This window comes from Papio anubis, chromosome 19, assembly GCF_008728515.1.
Source record: "Papio anubis isolate 15944 chromosome 19, Panubis1.0, whole genome shotgun sequence".
NCBI classification, from domain to species: Eukaryota; Metazoa; Chordata; class Mammalia; order Primates; family Cercopithecidae; genus Papio; species Papio anubis.
This window is the reverse complement of record NC_044994.1, coordinates 40,231,939-40,248,246: the sequence shown is the minus strand read 5'-3', so window position 1 is coordinate 40,248,246 and position 16,308 is coordinate 40,231,939. Positions and strand designations below refer to the sequence as shown.

The 16,308-nt window shown below is 46.0% G+C and overlaps 1 protein-coding gene across 2 annotated transcripts in view; it reads left to right on the top strand.

The window, feature by feature from the left end:
• Window positions 1–16,308, top strand: part of ZBTB7C (zinc finger and BTB domain containing 7C) — a 312,925-nt gene that overhangs the window by 235,313 nt on the left and 61,304 nt on the right. The window lies entirely within an intron of this gene.

Sequence of the window (16,308 nt, the reverse complement as noted above, 5' to 3'; positions counted from 1 at the left end):
ACTCGCCTGCCCAGGGACTGGGAGGCACTACACAATGGCCCCACACACTGCTGGCTTGACTCCCTATTCTTTGTACCCCCACATGTCCTGCTTGGGGGATGGACTACCCAGTGAAACCTGGAACTTGCTACCTGATGGGAGAGTCTGGCTTAGGAGGGCATTTGGGTCCCCCTGTTGCTTGCTTCTTGTGCATCCTCATAGCAAAGAAAAAGAAAGAGAACAGCATCTTCTATTACAGCTAACAATTCCCAAATGCCTTGTATATGCCTTTTACATGCCAGGCACTGGCTGGGATGGATGGATGGATGGATGGATGGATGGATGGATGGATGGATGGATGGATGGATGGATGCATACATACATACATACATACATACATATACATACATACTTTACTGAGATATAATTCACAGAATGTCTTAGTCGATTTGCATTGCTATAAAGGAATACCTGAAGCTAGATAATTTATAAAGAAAAGAGGTTGATTTAGCTCAGAGTTCTACAAGCTGTGCAAGGAGCATGGTGCCATCATCTGCTTCTGGGGAGAGTCTCAGGAAACTTCCACTCATGGTGGAAGAGGAAGGGGAGCTGGCATCACATGATGAGAGGAAGGAAGCAGGAGAGAGACAGAGGAGAGGAAGGTGCCAGGCTCTTTTTTACAGTCAGATCTTGAGGAAACTAATAGAGTGAGAACTCACTCATTACCCAGAGGACAGCACTAAGCCATTCATGAGGGATCTGTCCCCCAACCCAAATGTCTCATACCAAGCCCCACTTCCAACATTGGGGATCAGATTTCCACATGAGATTTGGAGGGGCCAGATATCCAAACTATATCACATACCATGCAACCCACTCATTAAAAGTGTGCCATTCAAAGTTTTTAGTATATTCAGAGTTTGCAACCATCCCCACAACCATGTTTAGTACATATTCATCACCTTGAGAAGAAGCCCCATACCCATTAGCAGTTACTCCCCCATTTCCCTCTAATCTGGACCCTCAACCCCTGGCAACCATTAATCTACTTTATGTATCTATAGATTGGCCTGTTCTGGATATTTCATAAAAGTTGAATCATATAATATGTGGTCCTTGGTGCCTGGCCTCTTTCACTTAGCATAATGATTTCAGGGTTCCTCCAGATTGTAGCATGGAACAGTGCTTCATTCCTTCTTACTGCCAAATAATATCACACTGTATGGATCTACTATATTTTGTTTATCCATTCACCAGTTGATGGATATTTGAGTTGTTTCTACTTTGGGGCTCTTATGAAGAATGCTGCTATAAACATTTGTGCACAGGTTTTTACGTGGATATGTGTTTTCATTTCTCTTGGGTGTGCACCTAGGAGTGAAATTGCTAGGTCATATGATAATTCTACCTTACATATATTTTTATCAGTTTTTCCCAAGTTGCCAAAGTAGCTGTCTTTGTCTCGTAAAGGTAAAGAAATTTTTGTTGCTGGGGATGGATTCAAACCCATGTTGTGTAACTCCCTCTTACACCTCTGTCTTTGTCCTACTCTAGGTTAGAATTTTCTGGATCCTGCAGTAACTTGTCCCTCAGCCTTCTTTTCTCAACAATCTGTGATCCTTTTATCTTTGCCAGAGCCCTTGGTTGTTGTTTTTCCCTGAATCTTTGTCTTCCTGGTGGGACCAGACCTGGCCTCTCATTTCTCTTACTGGGAATGCGCTTTTCTGACCTTTGCGTGTCTTGGGCTGGTCTGTGACCCCCTAGCATCCCATTACTTTTTTCAGATAGAGATAGATAGATAGATAGATAGATCGATAGATAGATCAATAGATATAGATATATAGATAATATAAAATATAATATATAAATATAATATCACATATATTTATATATTATATATCATATATATTATATAATACATTATATATAATATATATTATAAAATATATGATATATAATATATCCACATCTTCCCTGTCTTATATTTGCCTTTCCTGCCTCTCCTCTTTATAAATGTCATCAGTTGAATTGAATTCTGATAAAATTGAAAACCAAACAACAGGGCTGTGAATGTGGGCTCCCCTTTTGAAAGGCTGGCTTCCCTTCTCTACATGCCCCCTCTCTATGTATTTTTGCAAATCTAGTGACGGTTGTTGACTACACCTGTATGAGATATAAATGCAATGTAGCCACAGGCCCTCACGTTTATTCCCTTCCTGCCTTCATCCTCCACCTTGAGCCATTGCTCTCCTTGGATGTAAACCTCTTGTCTACTTAGGGCAACCTCATCGCATCTCCTGGTTTTGATAACCATTCTCCATTTTGTCTGGTGTAAAATAGTTACCATGGATTACTCTTCCATAGTTCAGCATGCCCTGTCTACTTTCTCCAAGAAGACTAGGTTAGTTACTTCTTCTCTTTTTTTTTTTTTTTTTTTTTGAGGGAGGATTTCACTCTGTCACCCAGCCTGGAGTACAATGGAGCAATTGCAGCTCACTACAACCGCCAACTTGTGGGCTCAAGTCATCTTCCCACCTCAGCCTTTTGAGTGGCTCGAACTACAGGTGTTCACTACCACACTAGGCTATTTTTTTAATTTTTTATAGATACGAAGGTCTAGAGCTATGTTGCCCAGGCTGGTCTCAAACTCTTGGCCTTAAGCGATCCTGTCACTTTGGCCTCCCAAAGTTCTGGAACTACAGGTGCAAGCCACTGCACCCTGCCCTTAGGTTAGCTAATTCTTTCAGCCAGTATTTACTGAGCATCTCCCAGGCTAGAGTGGTTGTGCCTGTACTATTGCTGCCTGGCATTTTGATGATGGCATGACAGTAACTGTGATGATGACCAATTCCTGTTGCTACCTATGCCTTTTTAGAATTAGCAGCCAATTTTAGGATGACCTCCTTCAGTGCCTCAATGTCAGAAGTTGTCAGTGTGAGAAGCTTTTCTTTAGCAGTTTGTTTTTAAAACCTAATTTTTAAAGACTAACCTCTTGATCATTTTTTCTTTTTTCAAAATAAAGACTACATATTGGCATGTCTACCTATTTAAGAAGGATCTCTTTGTATTAGACAGGCGAGCTTGGTTACCTGGGATTTCCATGGCCAGAGATGTCAGTCATGCAGAGAGAGTGAACCAGCCACCCTGGTCTGGTGGGAGTCTTGTCAGCTCATTTACATTTGCCAAGTCATGTAGGGCACACTGAATTTAGAATGAATGAGAGACCAGAAGGTTAGACCTCCAATATAATGCTGAGTCCATACCTACATGGTGCCCATTCTGGGTGGTAACACAAGCTCTGCAACTTCAAACAAGTTACTTAACCTTTGCCTCAGTTTCCTCATCTGTAAACTAAGCATAATAGTATGTACTTGATGGGGATGCTGTGAGTGTTATGTGAAAAGTGTATCTAAACTGCTTAGAACAGTGCCTGGCACAGTGTGAGTATTTTATAACAGCTGCTTAGAAAATCAAAGCCTCACTGAGCATGGAAACATGGCCAGTCTCAATCAAGATGAGCTGTAAGATGTGGTGTGAAAAAACCAATGTCAAATGTCTCACTGTTTTTAAAATGTTGATTACATATTGAGATGATAATATTTTGGAATACTGATTTAAATATATAGGTTGTTTAAATTCACCTGTTTACTTTTACTATTAAGTGTGGCTGCTAGAACATTTACAATTATGCATGTGGTTCACATTCTATTTCTTTTGGATGGTACTAGTCTGGATCAATAAAAAGGAGCAAACAATGATTGGCAAAATCTTGAGCTTTCAGCCTGAGAACGCCAAGGGTAGAATCAGGTGCCACGCAGGCAGGCAGCTCTGAGAATGCTTGTAGGAGGCGGGAGGAAGGAGGAAGACAGTTGGGTGCCTGGTGAGGGGAAGGTTCCAGAGAGGCCAGGGACTGGGCTGGGCCTGTGGGCTGGCTCCTTCCCCAGGGAGCAAGGAGGAGTCAGAAAGGGCTGAGGACGAGGCTACTGTGCCCAGTAGTGTGGCGGCAGATCAGAAAGCTGTGCAGTGATGCACGAGGAGCCCAGAACAGCCTACAACTTGCTTTCCCTGGTTCCCGCTAGGGCACAGGGTTTCCAGCCCCCCACCAGTCCCCTACCGCCCCTACAGGCAGGGCCCTCCTCCCTCTTAGGTTCCCAGACAGGCTCATCTGCATCCCCCTTCCCAGCTCGGGCTTGATTTGCGACCTTGTTTTCCAAAGGCAAGCCTGCCTCCCCCTCCCCCATTCCCCAGGGGGTTGCTTCAGCCTCCATTACCAAACCCTGTGACAAGAAATGCGGCCCCCTTATTAAAATAATGTAATGTCTAACTAAAATAGAAACCCCGGATAACAGTTTTTGATGTTTTAATGACTGGGCTCATTAGACAGACTTCCCACTTAAAGTGTCTGTCTAGCAATTAAGGCTAAAAAAATCATAAATGATGACCACACCTTTTGTGGCTTAATGGTTACTCTGAAGGCTGGTCTTATTATCTCGGCGATACAGTCTGTGATAAAAAAGAATTTAAGATACTCTCCCAAGATTTATTTCCCCATTAGCAAGCTGGAGGAGGAAGGTTAAGAGTACTCTTAAGGTCAGAACTGGAAAGGGAGCGGGAGAATAATAAGATGCCTAGAATTTTCCTCCGGCAGAACCAGCCTCCTCCTCACCCCGTGGGGAGGTCCTGCTCACTGAGGGGCTTAACTTTTGCCTGTCACAGGCAAGTCTGTGAATCGTTACTCCAAGTGACCTCAAGCAGTTTATTTAGTTAATTGTCAAGCACGCAGGCTGAACTGTAGAATCATCTGCTTCCACTAAATTATTTCCAATTCTAATCTGCTGACGATACAGGAAAGTAGAAAAGGGAGCACTTGATGAGAACAACCTGGGAGAATGCATCCAACTCCCCCAAACCAAATGTCCAGGAGAGGGGGCATTGACAGAGAAGAGTGAAGGAAAGCACAACCCAGTCATCTGCTGCTGCCAGAGAAATGGGGGTGTGGGTGCCCCACTCCAGGAGTGGCTCTGGGCTGGGGCTGCTAAGGAGGTCGCTGTTAAGGCTGCAGCCCAGCAGGTTAAAGGAGACACAACTAATTTAAAAGGGAACTGTGTTCAGAAATACGTCTGGAGGAGGCACTTTGAGCCTTTTATTAGGTTTGTCTTAAGTGATAAATGGTATTTGGACAACTGAGGCCATTAACAGAGCCTCTGTACCTGTCCTGGTGGTTGGGGAAAGGCTGCCAGCTGCCTGGGGATGGATGGGTGATAACCCACCTCCTTGTCTGAGGGGCCAATTGAGAACCAGCTGGGGCCGCCTGACCTCCACTGCCCACCCCAGCCAGCAGGAGCGATTGGTGGGGGCTGCACCCTGCCAGTTTGTTGTCAGGAGTCACACTTAAGTACCAAACTTTCCCAGTCCCTCTCCCAGTAACCTCTCCCACGTCCCTGGTAGAGCAGGTAGGCCTGGAGGTTCCAAAGGTATGCATGAGGGAGGGGGTGCTGGGTGGTTGCAGAATTTAAAGCCAAGGTGAGAGTGGAAGTCCACTTAAATGCTAGCTAGAGATTGGGGAAAGCCCGCAGAGTCAGTGGTAAGCTATTGGAAGTGTGCTGTTTCAGTCACTTTCAGCACTTGCCTGTTATATACTAAGCATCTTTTCTGTGCCAGACATTGTGCTAGGACAAATTGTGTGAAAGATGAGACAACATGCGTCACAGTTTCTTTTCTTTGGGAACACCGATGCCCCTTCCTAAAACCATTTATCAGAGTGGTGTTATTTACCCCTAGGGCCTGCCTCGCGATTAATAAAGCATTTTATAGGCATTCACTTATTCCTGGCAACAGTTCTTTGCAAAGGACAACTATTGTGAATCCTATTTTATTAATAAGGCAGCTGAGGCAGTAATAGTGTAATACTTAGAATTTGGGGGATGCAAATGAGAATCAACCCGTGTCAACTGGTTTAAGCAAAATAGAATGTGTATTGGCTACTTAATGTAATGATCAGTGGATAGGGTCAGACTCAGGCGCCACTGCCTCCCTCAGCAAACTCAGGACTCGGGTTTTTTTGTCTCCTGGCTTTGCTCTCCACATTGATTGGCTTCATTTACCGATCTACAAAGTGGCAAGATGGTAGCAACAGGAACAGCCTCATGGCCTCTCCAATTTCAGTGCCGCAGGAAAAAGAGAACATCTCTTGCTGGTTATATAAGGTCAAACCTTAGGATTAGCTGTGCCTGAGCCTGATTGGCTGTCCTATGTCACATGTCCATCCCTGAACCAATTCCTGTAACCAGATAATGGAACTCATTGGTTGGTTTATGCCCAATCACAGGCTTCATCCCGGGAACCAGATATGAAATCCTTCCCATACCACAGGGACCAGGATGGGAGCAGGGAATCCCCAGAAGGAAATTAGGCAGGTAGAATGGATTCGAGGAAACCAAAGCACAATAACATTCACTAGACAGGGTGCACTGGTGACAAAGCCAGTCCTGGAAACTGAGACCATCTGAGTCACTTGGCTGTTTCCCCAAGTCACACAGGGAGCTGGGAGGCAGAGGAAGAACATCCATCCTAGCTCTAGCTACGGCCAACTTTTGGCTTTGTTTAGTATCCCCTCTAGAGCATCTTAAACAACGGCACTGAGAAAGGTCTCTGAGACCCAGAGTCAGCCGGGTAAAATGTGATTAGGAAGACATTTAGAATGCTGGATCCATCCCCATACAGTGACCTGGCCTATAGAAGCTGCTGGCGTCTCCCTCACACCTGGAGTGCGTCCTGTACATCTCTGCCTGGGGAAATCCACTCATTGTTCAAGTCCATGTTCAGAAGGCCCCATCAGAGTGAATGACTCCCTGTCATGTTCTCCTTATTGTACTCTTTTGAACTCTCACCCATCACGGATGTTAGGCTAGGCAATAGTTTGTGGGGGTTTTGTTTGTTTGTTTTTGCCAATAGATTTTTAGTTTGTCTGCTAACTTGGCTCAATTGGTAGTGACTGCCAGGTGATGGATTCAGAGTCTTAGCAGAAAGACTGCTGTGATTGATTAGTGATGCCTGCTGAGAGAGGCCGGGTGGTAACACAGGTATTGTATTAGTGAAGACGCTTTTGTAAGTAAAAAAAAAAAAAAAAAAAAAAAAGATGCTTGTAAGTAACGACAGCCAACTCAAGGTAGCTTAAGCCGAAAATACCATTTATTGTAAGGATACAAAGGTTTGTTACAGGTCTTTACAGCAGAAGATATGCTACAGCCAGACCTTGTGAGAGACTGGAGTCGGGAAAGCTATGAGCAACCAATTAGGTCCTCAGTAATTGTCTATCCAGGCTGGGTACTGTAGCTCGCGCCTGTAATCCCAGCACTTTGGGAGGCCAGGAGGTCAGGAGTTCGAGACCAGCCTGGCCAACGTGGTGAAACCCCATCTCTATTAAAAATACAAAAATTAGCTGGGCATGGTGGCACACGCCTGTAGTCACAGCTACTCGGGAGGCTGAAGCAGGAGAATGCCTTGAACCCAGGAGGCAGAGGTTGCAGTGAACTGAGATCACGCCACCACACTCCAGCCTGGGAGACAGAGCAAGACTCTGTCTCAATAATAATAACAACAACAATAATAAAAGTTGTCTTTCCTACTGGGACCATATGCTTTCTCATCTTGAGTTCTCTCTGTACAATTGATTACTCACTTCCTATCTACACACAAGCTGTCTTTGATTTTCCTTGCACAGGATAGAAGATGGTCACACAAGATCCATATTCATATGGCCATCAGTCACATGTAGAGAAGGTCTCAGCTAGCCTAGCTTAAGTCAGTTACCTACCACTGATCCAATCAACTATGTTCAGTGAGTGGGGTTCCTTTATAACTAGGGGAACCCTATGTAAGAAGAGAGGAAACAGTTTTCAGGAAAAGAAGATCATCAAGGGCTGGACACACCCTCTGAAAGGAGTCTCCTTTCTAATTATTCCATATATTTGCCACCATGCCTTGATAGTAGTAGCAGTGGCCATAGGAATAATAGCAGTAGCAATAGTGGTGATGGTGGTGCCAGGAGCAAAGACAGAGAAATTTTAAAAACTCAGACTTCCCTGTCGGGACTTGCAATCTAGGAGGGGAAAATGACTTAGACCCAACACAAACTTTGATAACCGTTGAAAAAGAAGTTCCTAGTAGGGGCAGGATCATTGAGTCAAATCAGCCCACCACGCTCCTTTGCTCTCTCTTCATTTCTTTCAAATTCCACGCAAGATGGGACAATGTTTATTCATAAGCTTCATGATCATGTGGAGATTAAGACTTACGACCGAAAGTGAGAGCATCTTTTCACCAGTCCCCTCCTCCTGTGACTCCCACCCCTCCACAGCAGTGGAGCAATTGCCCCAGCAACAGCTTGGAGCAGAGCACATTAGTTCGATATCCAGCCAGCCCTCTGCCCTCTCTCTTTGCCATCTCCCTGTCAAACGTTGTCATATCCTGGTAATTATTTTAAAAGAAAAGAAAAACTATAAGGATAAAGTCATGCTGGAGCACAGGAAGCAATCAGTGGCCACCCTGATGTCATCAGGATCCCCATTTCCTTTCCCACTAAGTACCCTGCCCAGAAAGTGCATTAAGAATCATAGAATGGTGCCCTGAGCATTTCAGAGCTTTCATAAAAAGTCACAGCTCAGCTTGTGACCGTCTTGAAGGGATCAGGCCTGTGATTCCCTTTTCTTTCTCTCTTGCTTGCGTTCACACTCTCTTAAAAAGCCCCAGTGCCTATTTTTTGGTTTTCTAATCAGATGCTTGCAATTGGCACTTTCCTCTTTTTCCTTTTCCTGCTAAAATAATGTAACTGTGTTTGCTTGCCTGAACTAAAGGAAACTTCTATAAAAGAGCTGGGCGGGTGTTCAGGGGACCAGGAACCTGAGCCCCTGATAAAGGCAGAGCTGCAGGTACAATAGCTCAGTGACAGAAATTTCCGGGAGAAAGGGCAGCTTTGAGGAGAGGTTGGTGACAGCCGTTGCTGCCTGCTTCCAGCCTACTTGCCTGATTGAAATATGGCTTCCCATACGTTACTGGGTTCCACATAAGAGGTTACCAGCTGTTTATCAGTTCACAAGCTGGGGGATTTTGCCCATCTGGCTGCTCAGGGGAATCGAGGGTGGGAGACAGCCATCTGTCCCTCAGCCATGGGCTCCAGGAGAACCCTTCAACAAGACCGTCATTCATCCATTCCCTCACCCAATAACCATTTATTTTTTTATTTTATTTATTTATTTTTTGAGACAGAGAGTCACTCTGTCACCCAGGCTGGAGTGCAGTGGTGCAATCTCGGCTCACTGCAACCTCTGCCTCCCAGGTTCAAGTGATTCTCCTGCCTCGGCCTCTGGAGTAGCTAGGATGACAAGGGTGTGCCACCACCCATGGCTAATTTTTGTATTTTTATTAGAGATGAGGTTTCACCAGGTTGGCCAGGATGGTCTCAAACCCCTGACTTCAGGTGATCAACCTGCCTCGGCCTCCCAAAGTGCTGGAATTAATTATATGGGTGACATGAGCCACTGTGCCTGGCCCAATAATCATTTATTGACATCCCTGCTGTCCAACTCTGCTCCAGGGCTCTACTCTCAAATAGGCAGCTTGTCCTCTCTTGCTCTGACCACCAGACCTCTGGTTTGAAGGATAGTTTAGGTCCATAAATGGCCTTGATCTTGCAGACCTCTGTTCCCACCTCAATGTAAAATGGCAATTATGCTTGCCATGGAACTGCCTCAAAGTGGCCATGAGAATTCAAGGACTCCTTATTTTTCTCCAGACCTAAGAATGTGTCTGAGTTCTGATGCATGGCATTTGGGGAGTATTAAGATCACCTGTTACATTGCTTGGCCAGCCAAAGTTCAAATTCCCACCTGGTTACTACCAGGAGGGAATTGGGGGAGATTTTTGCAGCAAATTCACCTGCCCCAGAGTGAGAAGAATAACCCAGAAATGCCATGCCAGGTTGAAATGTGCTGTGAAGTGTGGTTGAAAACACAATTACTGTCTCTCAGGCAGGGTAGCTAATATATGAGCATGGTTGGACGCTGCCTTTTATCACCTTGACTGCTGTTTCCCCAGAGCTGCATCCAGGTAGAACCATTCAGCTCCATGCTCCCTTTTTCGTTTCAAAGTGTTCCACTTTAATGAAACAGATATGAGGTCAGGGAACAGAAGTCACTTAAGAAGTAAATGCATATGCAAACCACTGTGTAACTCACTGCAATTGAAAATGCAGTAAAACCTTGATTAAGTGTACCCCAAGTAACCAGAACTCTCAATTAACTAGGATTTATTTCTTAGAATTCTGCTTTTCGGGAAAAAGCATATGATAAAGGGGAGAAAAAAAAAATCTCTCAGAATTTTTTTTAAACTACTTCCAAGTTCTGCCTGAACGCAATCTACCTTCTACCTAATCTCCCTTTCCTTCTTCACGTCCACCTGAAAACCTACAGGATGAAAGCTGATGTCCAGAGTGATCATCCTAAAATGTGTAATGTCTGTTTGACTCTCTCGTTTTACAGAAGAGGGCCTGAGATAGAGAGGTGCAGTTACTTTCCCTAAGACACATAGCTGGGGGTAACCAGAAGCAAAGTCCCTTAGGTGCTCGTCAAATGCTACAACTGTGGCATGCCACCACCCCCAACATTAGCTGCCCAATCTTGGGTAGTCACTGAAATAGTTGCACATGAGCTAAAACCTGGAGGAGAAATAAGGAGAGGGACTCAGCCAGATGATATCATTATCCAGGCAGCTGTGACCACATTACCCATCAGGTCAGTACCATCTGACTTTGGGACAGCAGTTGGACAGTAGCCAGAATAAAGTGCAATGGCCACTTAAATTAGCCACCCTTTGGGTTTTGGTTATAATAAACAAGAAGCCTGTTAATTTTTTTTTTTTTTTTTTTTTTTTTTTTTTTTTGACGCGGAGTCTGCCTCTGTTGCCCAGGCTGGAGTGCAGTGGTGCGATCTCGACTTACTGCAAGTTGCGCCTCCCGAGTTCACGCCGTTCTCCTGCATCAGTGTCCTGAGTAGCTGAGACTACAGGCGCCCACCACCATGCCCGGCTAATTTTTTTTGTATTTTTTTAGTAGAGACAGGGTTTCACCATGTTAGCCAGGATGGTCTCGATCTCCTGACCTCATGATCCACCCGCCTCGGCCTCCCAAAGTGCTGGGATTACAGGCATGAGCCACTGCGCCCGGCCAAAGCCTATTAATCTTTTAAAAATTTTAAAAACCAAGATGCTACCTGGCGTGGCCTCCTAGTGAAGACTTTTCTGACTTACCTGGGCAGTTTGTTGCCTCTTTTATGAACTCCTGTGTTTACTTCAAGATGAATCTCTGTGCGTGTGTTCTTTTGTTTCGTTTTGTTTTGTTTTTTCCTCACGGCTACCCTTAAGGCCAGGCTTAGAATAGGCAGTCACTTACATAGCTGGATTGTGGACCATCAGGAGGACAGCCCTCTCTCTGTTCTGGCCTCAAATATTCACTTTTTCTTGCTCAGACTCAGAGGTGTCTTAAATTCCACTCTGAGTCATTCATAGGAACCTTTTGGATTTCAGCAGATCTGGGCCAGTCCTGAGACTGCTTACCCTCAGATGCCCTCAGACGTCTTCCCTGCTCTGCATCCTGGGGGCTGTCCTGCCAGCAGCGTTGCCAGTGGGCTTCTGGGTAGGCTTGGCCAGGGGGAGGGCTAGAGCGAGCTTGAGGCAGGAGGGCAGGAAGAAGTGAGAAACCGGGTATCTTTCCCCTCCCACCAAGTCAGGCGGCATCTCCACCATGGCTGAGTCTGCTCTGTGGGCCCAGCTCCCTTACCCTAGTTCTGGCACCAGCAGGAAAGCCCAGAGTCAGTGCTCTGTTAATACACTCTCCCCTCTCCTACTCTCGCAGCTTTCTGTTGTTAATTGTGAGTTCTATCACGTGAGTCCCCCACATTACATTCTCTCTGTTGAATTACCTGTTCCTGACTGGCCCCCAGCCACTTGCAGGATCCCTGTTGAAATGCAAAACCCCTGTATGCCTCCATCCTCAGTGTTTAGTGGAGGTGTACCAGGGTATATCATGGCTTTCCTCCAGCAAACAAGGCTCAGCAAAAGTTTGATCTATCAGCCTTTATCTACCTGATAAGGACCTAGAGTTAATCAGTCAACCAAAAAGCCAGTTAAAGCAGGGATCAGAAACCAAAGCTGCATGAATAATTTACAAATCTTATTTTAACTTAGCACATAGAAATGTACACTTCTTCACCAGTCTTTTGAGGTGGGTCAAGGCCTTTCATCTGCATATGAGTCTACTGGTTACCGTTCCCCTCTATTCTTCTGGCATAAACCATCCCCATAAGGACTCTTCTGTGGTTTCTAGAATGGATTTCTTAAAGTGGTATGAGAATTTACAAAGCTCAATGCAAAGACAGATGAGTGTAAAATCCTTCTAGGTTTCCAGTTTGCTTTCCAATGTTGTATTATCTCCTCCACACCCAATTCAACAGCATTTTTTAAAGTGACTCACCTTTGAGTATATCAATTTAGTTTGCATGAAAACTTCAACTTGCTTTCTTTTTGTACTTCGATTTCATCAGTTTACATGATATTTAAATTGTGGAGAACAATAACCAGCACAACTGGCATAAACAGGTTTGGGCCCAGCGCAGCTGCTCCTTACCAGGCATGCAGCTCAGCTAATGGGTGCAGGGGCGTTGGGGCATACCAGAGCAAGGCTGGTAGCCTCCAGGGTTCACAACATGTTCAGTTCATTACGTCTGCCGAGGGGATGGGAAGCGTTGACTAATACTGTGAGCCTAGTAAGTGGAGGTGGCACTCCTGTAATTTCCGCCAGGGCTCTGTGCCTGGAAGTGTGGACCCACCATGGAGAAACAAGCACTTGGGCTGAATGGGTGGATGGTGCCCTTATTATTGTAATATCAGTGTGTTAATCCGCTGTCACAAATTCTATGATTGACGTCCACAACCTGCATCTTTGCCAAGATTCCTTCTTCCTGTGTCCTCATCTCTCCAGCACTTGACCCGGGACTGGAGGAGTTGGGTGTGAAGAAAGGCACTGGCCTAAGCATGAATGTACAGAGCACTGGACTCTGCCAAATGGGATAAACGGAGGCCACTGAGTGGCCTCTGAAGGTATCACTGGACAATGATGAAATGGCACCTTTCTTAAGGACCCACAATGGGTGAGATGGGCAAAGTCTTCCAGCATCAAACTCAGAAAAAATCACTAGGGTCCTGTTGGGAAGATTAGAGTTCTGGCCTATTAGAGTCTGTGTCACTGGCTGAAGCTGTTTCCTCACCTGAACAGTGAAGGAGCTGGGCCAAACAGTCCTAAGATTTCCCTCAGCTGTTACAGCCAATGTGTCTAAAAGCTCTAATAAATGAGGCCCGCCCTGGAAATGCTTACAGTCCAGAGCTGTCCGATACAATAACCATGAGCTGCCTGTAGATATCAGGTACTTGAAATGTGAACACCGCAAGTTCCAATGCACTGTGAAAGTAAAATGCACACTGGATTTCAAAAACTTAATTTAAAAAAGAACATAATATTTCTCATTATTGATACATCTCAAAACAATATTTAGGGCCAAGCATGGTGGCTCATGCCTACAATCCCAGCACTTTGGGAGACCAACATGGGAGGATCACTTGAGGCCAGGAGTTTGAGACCAGCCTGGGCAACATAACAAGACCCTGTCTCTACAAAAAAAGAAAAAAAATTATCCAGGCATGGTGGTTCATGCCTGTAGTCCCAGCTACTCCGGAGGCTGAGGTGGGAGGATCACTTGAGCCCAGGAGTTTGAGGCTTTCTGTGAGCTATGATCACACCACTGTACTCCAGCCTGGGTGACAGAGCGAGACCCTGTCTTTTAAAAAAAAACAAAACAAAAACACCAATATTTGGCATATATTGGATTAAAATATATTGTTAAAATTAGTTTCCCTTTTTTTTTTTCTTTTCCTTTTTATCATGGCTACCAGACAATTTTTAAATTGCATAGGTGGCTTACAGTGTATTTCTATTGGACAGCTCTGCTCAAGAGAGAAGCTGCACAAAGAGATAACTGGCACTCAGGCCACCTCTGCTTCAGGAGTTCAGAGAGGAAAGAGCACTGTGGGCTGGAGTCATCTGACAAGGGGGTGGAGGCAGTGAAACTGGAAGGTAGATGGGTCTGATTCTGGTAAGACAGGTAAGGGGTGGGTCTGTCTGGCCTGGGTCAAGTACAGTGGGGAGCAGGATCCCATCCTGCAGCCAAGTGCCTGGCCGGCCAACTTTTCTGGAAGTGAAGGCTTTGGTAGGGACCATGGGAAGTTAAGGTTAGACAGATAGGCCTGGGTCATGCTGAGCATTCACGGTCTCAGCCTCTGTCCACTTCCCCAGGACTCATCCCCAGTCCCCTGCTTCTCTCTTTGTTGGTGCTGGTGCGCAGCCCAGCTAGAGGCCCACAGCAGGGAGAAGTAGCTGACGGAGGACTTGGTTTCTTCTTCCTGCCTTGCTTGTCTATAAGGCCTGCGGACAGCGATTGTTCAGGAAAGTGCAGGATCGCACCTGAAAGTCTGTAGGTGTCCTTGCAAAGGACTTTTAACTCCCTGGGCAAGAATTCCTTTTGATAGTGATTGGAACCCCAGGATTAGGCAGGATAGCTGAGCACCAAAGCCCACTGGTGGAGCTCTGCCATTGAACACACACGCCACCCCCGACCCTGGCATTCACACCTCGTTTGTCGTTGGTACACAGCGACAGTCCCTGTGACTGGCCCAGCGCCTGCTACCCTCTCACCTTTCCCTTTTATGATCTGAGAAAATCTGGGGGCTCACAGGAAAAACCACATGCTGTCTCTGGCTGTGGGTGTTTTGCTGGCACTTCCCGCGATGGGCCCCACCTTGCCGCGGGTGGGAAGGGCGTGGGACTGCCCACCTCACTGCCCTGCCACTGGCCACACTCCCGCCACCTGCACCCAGTTCTGAATCCCAGAACTATCCTTGCTGGTCTTGGGAAGACAGGAACTCTACGAGGGGCCAGTGTCAACCCTGCCTGATCGGCAGACTCACCCAATGGGCTTTTAAACCATAGCCTGGCCTGACCCCGTCTCCAGAGTCTGGTTAGTTAAGCCACAGCAGCCTGTTTGTTTGGTTGTTTAAGGCTTTCTATCATGGAGAAGAGCTGTTTAGGTTTAGGACAAAACTTTATCATCTTGCACCTCAAAGTGTGGCCCTTGAACCAGAAGCATCTGGTGTGACCTGGAAGCTGATCAGAAATGCAGACTTTCTGGCCCCACTCCATTCCTCTTGAGTCAGAATCCGCATTTTAGTGAGAGCCCCAGGTGAACAGTGTGCATAGTGCCATGTGAGACACTACACTGGAGTGGACATCAGAATCGCCTGGGGAGCTGGGGCAACTGGAAATCTAGGGTCCCACTTTCTGAACCTGACTCTTTTTTTTTTTTTTTTGGAGGTGGAGTCTTGAGTCTCATTCTGTCACCCAGGCTGGAGTGCAATGGCATGATCTCCCCTTTCTGCACCCTCCACCTCCCGGGTTCAAGTGATTCTCCTGCCTCAGCCTCCCAAGCAGCTGGGATTACAGGCGCCCACCACCATACCCAGCTAATTTTTTGTATTTTCAGCAGAGACGAGGTTTCAGCATGTTGGCCAGGCTGGTTTCGAACTCCTGACCTCAAGTGATCCACCTGCCTCAGCCTCCCAAAGTGCTAGGATTACAGGCGTGAGCCACTGTACCCAGCCTAAACTTGACTCTTAGAAGTCCAGGGTGGGGAGCAGGAAGCCTCACTAAATCAGCAACTCAGATTATTCTAATTTATTGGAATAATTAGTTTAGGGCTTTCTCTTTTCAAAATACTTTTCTCTCCTGTGTGATCAGTAAACCAGGGTCAGGGAAGGTGCATGCACACTGCCGCCAGGTGAGTTGTAGTTTCAACTCAGCACTCTTGCATCCAAATATCTTTAGTGGCTGCCCATTGCCTACCAAATTAAGGTCAAATAATTCAGCCTGGCATTGAGGAAGCTCCCTAATTTGACCCCCTGCCCACTGCCAAGTCCACACCCATAATTTCCTTCTTTTTTTTTTTTTGAGACAGAGCTGTGCTCTGTCACCCAGACTGAAGTGCAGTAGCGCGATCTCTGCTCACTGCAACCTCCGCCTGCCAGGTTTGAGCGATTCTCATGCCTCAGCCTCCTGAGTAGCTGGAATTACAGGCATGCACCACCACACGCGGCTAGTTTTTTGTATTTTTAGTAGATACAGGGTTTCGGCATGTTGGCCAGGCTGGTCTCGAACTCCTGACCTCAAGT